This window comes from Terrapene carolina, unplaced genomic scaffold (assembly GCF_002925995.2).
Source record: "Terrapene carolina triunguis isolate 2854851 unplaced genomic scaffold, T_m_triunguis-2.0 Scaffold175, whole genome shotgun sequence".
Classification (NCBI taxonomy): Eukaryota; Metazoa; Chordata; order Testudines; family Emydidae; genus Terrapene; species Terrapene triunguis.
In genome coordinates, this window is record NW_020664526.1 from 3,137,606 (window position 1) to 3,144,035 (window position 6,430).

The window sequence follows — 6,430 nt, forward strand, 5'->3', positions numbered from 1 at the left end:
ATAGCAAATATGGCAGGCGACCAGCTTGGCTTAACAGTGAAATCTTCGGTGAGCTTCAACTCAAAAAGGAAGCTTACAAGAAATGGAAATTTGGACAGATGACTAGGGAGGAGTATAAATATATTGCTAGAGCACGCAGGAGTGTAAGCAGGAAGGCCAAGGCACAATTGGAGTTGCAACTAGCAAGGGATGTGAAGGGTAACAAGGGTTTCTACAGGTATGTTAGCAACAGGAAGGTCAGGGAAAGTGTGGAACCCTTACTGAATGGGGGAGGCAACCTAGTGACAGATGATGTGGAAAAAGCTGAAGTACTCAATGCTTTTTTTTTTTTGCCTCAGTCTTCACAGACAAGGTCAGCTCCCAGACTGCTGCACTGGGCAGTACAGCATGGGGAGGAGGTGAGCAGTCCTCAGTGGTGAAAGAACAGATTAAGGACTATTTAGAAAAGCTGGACATGCACAAGTCCCTGGGTCCAGATCTAATGCATACAAGGGTGCTGAGGGAGTTGGCTGATGTGATTGCAGAGCCATTGGCCATTATCTTTGAAAATTCGTGGCAATCGGTGGAGGTCCCGGATGATTGGAAAAAGTATGGATTAGATGAATGGACTATAAGGTGGATAGAAAGCTGGCAAGATTGTTGGGCTCAACAGGTAGTGATCAACGGCTCGATGTCTAGTTGGCAGCCAGTATCAAGCAGAGTGCCCCAGGGGCCAGTTTTGTTCAACATCTTTATTAATGATCTGGATGATGGGATGAATTGCACCCTCAGCAAGTTCGCAGATGACACTAAGCTGGGGGAGAGGTACATACACTGCAGGGTAGGGATAGGGTCCAGAGTGACCTAGACAAATTGGAGGATTGGGCCAAAAGAAATCTGATGAAGTTCAACAAGGACACGTGCAGAGTCCTGCACTTAGGACGAAGAATCCCATGCACCGCTACAGGCTGGGGACCGACTAGCTAAGCAGCAGTTCTGCAGAAAAGGACCTGGGATTACAGTGGATGAGAAGCTGGATATGAGTCAGCAGTGTGCCCTGGTTGCCAAGAAGGCCAACGCCATATTGGGCTGTATAAGTAGGAGCATTGCCAGCAGATCGAGGGAAGTGATTATTCCCCTCTATTCAGCACTGGTGAGGCCACACCTGGAGTATTGTGTCCAGCTTTGGTCCCCCCCACTGCAGAAGGGATGTGGACAAATTGGAGAGAGTCCAGCGGAGGGCATCGAAAATGAGTAGGGGGCTGGGGCACATGACTTACAAGGAGAGGCTGAGAGGACTGGGTTATTTAGTCTGCAGAAGAGAAGAGTGAGGGGGGGATTTGATAGCAGTCTTCAACTACCTGAAGGGGGGTTCCAAAGAGGATGGATCTAGACTGTTCTCAGTGGTGGCAGATGACAGAACAAGGAGTAATGGTCTCAAGTTGCAGTGGGGGAGGTCTAGGTTGGATATTAGGGAAAAACTTTTTCACTAGGAGGGTGGTGAAGCACTGGAATGGGTTACCTAGGGAGGTGGTAGAACCTCCTTCCTTAGAGGTTTTTAAGGCCCGCCTTGACAAAGCCCTGGCTGGGATAATTTAGTTGGGGTTGGTCCTGCTTTGAGCAGGGGATTGGACTAGATGACCTCCTGAGGCCTCTTCCAACCCTGATATTCTATGATTCAGCCTTCACCTCTGACTGGCAAGCAGAGCTGAGTGTGAAACTTATTTCATTTGCCATTTTGTTTGCAAACTGGAAACTCAACCAAGTTTCTTGAAGAGCAGCTTGGATTCAGTTATGAGCCTGCGTGGCTTGGTGTTGAAACCAGGCAGTGCTCACGGTGTGCATGTTTCTGTATTGAAACCAGGGCAAACGTGGCAGTTTAGAAAGATTTTCCTTTTTGCTTTGAGTATTGTGGGTTTGTTTGAACATATTCTATATAGGTTCTTATATCACACTCCTCATTGTAGTATCTGAGCACTGTCCCATAGTGCATTAAGCAACATGACTAATGTGTCACTTGTCTGTTCTCTCATCTTCTCCCCCGGGAGAGAAACATGCGATACAGAGTGACTTGTTTTGGGACTGTTTTTATTATACTGTTGCTACGTATTTATGTTCGAGAAGGCAGGTCAAAGACATGTTCCTTGCACTTGGAGCAGAAGGTTTATGGTGGTCCTTAGTTCCTGGGGGGGTTCATTCCACAGTCTCAGACCTGCCCCTAAGTTCTGTCTCCTGCACAGATGAATGTCCCCCCCGTGGTAGAGAGTTCCATTGTGCGAGAGGAGTGAAGTTGTCGATCTCAGTCTCATCCCAGAGTTTTAACTTGATTGTTAAGGGTGTAAACCTAGGCAAATTCCAGGTGAGGGAAAGATTTCCACAAGCCCCAAAAGCCTGAAAATGCAGAATTCTACTATCTTGGAAGACAACTTGGCTTTAAATCAGCTGGGTGGCACAGCTGAGACCACCAGCTGCAATTTCGTTCGTTCTTGATTAATTTCCACCCGATCTTTTAGCAGGGCCAAAGGGGCATCACTCCACTAATGTTGAGTCTCTCTAGTACTGTCCTGTTGTACTGACTTCCCCCCCCCCCCCCAGCAGCAGTGACAGTGCCAAAACCAAAAGGCCCTTGGGGGGTGAGGGGGAAACAACATTTCATTAATACAATTTTAGAAATGGCCTTTCTTCCTGGCCCATTCTACAAGATTTCAGTTATTGCTGTTCGGAGTCTTGCTGTCTTTGGTTCTGTATTTTATGTTTGTTTCCCATCTGTAGAGGGGTTTGGCCGGGGCTCATCCCTCTCCGTGGCGGCGGGGAACCACACTGCCTCAATATTTCCATCCAGTTGCTGACGGGGAATTAGCCTGGCCACGGGAGTTTCTCGCCACGGCAGCAATAGAGGCAAACACAGTTATTTGCGCCTGGCCCGTGGTCGGTGGGCTATAGCAAGTCAAGGGCTCAGGCCCTCAGGCAGGGGCTGAGCAAAGGCAGGTTAACAACTAGCCCAGACTCTTGGCTCTGAGTGGCCTGGGAGAGGGGGAGACGGCCACCCACAAGCTGGGTGGCAGGGGGGACGCAGGCCCACCCACTCCACTGCGTCCCAGCTCGGGGCCCTAGCAACAGCAGAAGGCCGGCTGCTGAGTCAGTGGGGATCCTGGCCGCAACACACTGACGCTGGCTCTGGTCGGCTGCCCCCGGGCTACTTCCAAACTCCCCCTCTGGAGGTACCTGGGTACGGACGGTGTCCTCCGGGGAGTCAAGCACCATGGGGTCCTCTTGGTAACTGGTGAGGGGCAGGCTGGGCAGCTCCTCTGGGCTCTGGTCGGCATTGGGCATTGGCAGGTCAGGCCAGTCCTCCCGTCTGCAGTAGGTCGCCGGGGTCTCCCAATCGGGAGCTAGGCCGGAGGCGTCTGGCCTCTGTGGCGGCTGCTTCTCGAGTGAGCTCTGGGGTCGGGCTTTAAACTTCCTGTCCTACGCCTTGACATCTGGGGGGTGGGTGCAAGACTCGCTGGCTCCGCCCACTCTGGTGTCGGGAGGGGCTCGTCCCTCTCTGGGGTGGTGGGGAACCACACCGCCTCACTACACCGTCCCACACTCCAAGTGAGAACTTTCGAGGCTTGTAGACAGTGACAAAACGAAATGGCTGCTTCCGTAGTTGAGAAGTCACATAGGTCTGAGTCCATCCACAGGAAGTTCTCATGGGCATCTCTGATCCACAGGCTACTTTTTCCAGTGGCAATTTAGATGAAGAATCTAATTAATGGACATATTTATGAGTGGGACAAGAGAGGAAGGTATGCAAGGCCTGGTTCTTTCTTGGGGCCAAAAATATGTAAATCCTGTCTTTATAAATCAGAATTCCTTGGCAAGATGTAATGTTTTTAATTCATTCTGAGTTTAGCTCCATGTCATAAAAACCTTGATGTGTTTATTAATAGAATCTGGTTGACTTTGTGGAGTTAAGGGTAAATATTGGAACAAGAACAATACTCTGGGAAACGTGTTCATTTTTGTTCACTAATGAAATCATCACAATTAGCCACATGTATGAACAGCTTCAATCCCTCTTGTTATTTGCATACAAAGTATAACAAGCCTTTTAGGCTGAATTTCTCGATATCTAGATTTCAGATGTGCTGCCAATATTTTACTGAGGGGCTCCCACTAAATTGTTCCTCCTTTTCCTGGCTTGAAGCACGCTGGTGACAGGGTTTCTGTGAACTGACACACAAGAATGGGGCATCTGAGGGAATCTAATTTAAACCAAAAACTATCGCTAAGGAGGGAGGCAGCTCCAGTGGGCCAACAAATGTATCTTAAGTGCACTTTATGGGGAATGTTTATCCTTTGCTCCTGAAAAATAGATGGAGGCTATTAGTAGCGTAGCACAGTGTGCAACTTGTGGAATATGAAAGGGGATGAGGGGGAAGGAGGGCTGCAGGCTTTGTGGGGTGGTCTGGCCTTTTGGAACATTTCTGGACGGAGTCTGCTATTTGGTGCAATCGGATCCATTCCAAAAGCAAAATATTTGCTCTTCAAAAGTATTTTTATGAGCTGCAGGCTGATGGGCATTCTCCTGAGGTGGGTCAGAGGGACATGGACGCCAACTGTCTTTTCAGTTTGGTAGACAACTTTTCAGCTAGGCCAGTTCTTCATTGCTCGGTGTTTTCAGGTTGCTCTTTCCTTGGCTTCACTGCTTTGGACTCCATGGCACAGTTTTCTAAAGAGCTCAGCTCCCGCTGAGTGCTTGGCAGTCTAGCCCTGGTCTCCTCTTGAAAATCTCATCCTCTAGTATTAATCGTGTACCCTGAGATTCTGCTCAAATGTTGTATCATAGAAAACCATCCGGATTTCTGTGGCTTGGATACATGCAGAAGCTGCATATAGAGAATAATTGTTTGTCTCCCTGTGGCATCAGTATTCTAATACAACATGCTGAAGCTTCCGTTTGATAGTGTGAATTAAAGTGGACAGAAGGACAGCCTTGAACAGTCCCTTTCTGCAATAAGAATAGCTGTGAGTTAAGACCAGTCACTGGACCAGATTGCCACCCCTAGAAAAACCTGCTGGAGACTGGTTTTGTCCCCCTGCAGAATAGGCAGGAGGTTCATACCCCAGAATACGCAGATCCTTGAAAGTCAGAGATCATTGCATGGATGCATTGTTCCTTTGTGCTTCTTCCTTATTCCCTTTAGCATGGCGCTACCAGAGCTGTGCTGATAGGACCTTCCCCCAGTCGCCACTCTCCCTTGGAATACCCCTTAAAAAGCAGTGGAAGATATGGTGTAGAGCGGCTATGTGGGAAAGGTAACATCCTCTGGAGGCATTTATTTTTCAATGGATTCTCTGTTGGTTGCAGTGGGTATTGAGTCAGGCACAATGCATGTACCACAGTAGTCCGTGTTAAGGAAGTGTTGGTATATATGTCAATAGTTAATTGATCAGGTGCCAGTAGATGGCGCTCAAGAATATGTAGTGGGTTTTGTAGGGTCAGTAAAAGTTGTTGTGCATGGCTTTGGCTTCCATTGTTAGAGGCATTTGGCTTGAACTGTGTAGTGTATTGTATAACATCAGTCTGTGGTTAGCGGAAATTAGAAATCTGTATGCTAAAGCCTTAACACAAGTCATGTGAAGTGGGGAGTGACTACCTGAAAGCACAATGCTGACCAGAAAAGTTTTATTCTGACAGTTCACTAAGTGGCAGGAGACCAGGATTTGAGATCATGCCAGGTCGTGGTGGGTACTGTCTGGAACAGTAACACATAGTGACACGTCAAGGGTAAGTGCGTTGCCTGCAGTGCCATACACCACATGCCCCTCCAGGAAAACAAACTGACCTTCCAACTGTCATCAAAGACACTTCATAAAACACCATTTTCTCAAATGAAACGACGAAGCCAAATCAAGCTGACAGCATTATGCAAAAATAATTTGAATGCTCTCATTTCTTTTGCTGGCTGGCTGCCCTCCAGCCCTGAGAAAAGCAATCTACGAGGTTAAAGGCGAATATTTTCAAATCTGGGGGATCTAAATTTAAGTTCTTAAATCTGCATTTGGGCAGCTAACTCAGCGTTTGGTCTGATTTCCAAAGTTGCTGAGCATCTTGAAATGGGACATCAACGGGAGCTGCCAGTGCTTAGCACCTTTGAAAAATCAGGCTTCTACGAATGGGCTTTTCAAAAGTGACTTAGGAGCACACGTCCTGCTGACTTTCAGTAGGTCGTGTGCTCCTGAGTCACTCAGGCCTTGGCTACACTTGCAGCTGTACAGCGCTGTGAGGTAAACCTGTCTTCATACAGCTGAGTAGGGAAAGCGCTGCAGTCTGTCCACACTGACAGCTGCCAGCGCAGTGGCATGGCCACACTTGCAACATTTGCAGCTGTGTTGGGAGCGGTGCATTATGGGCAGCTATCCCAGCATTCATGTGGCTGCAACGTGCTTTTCAAAACAGGGG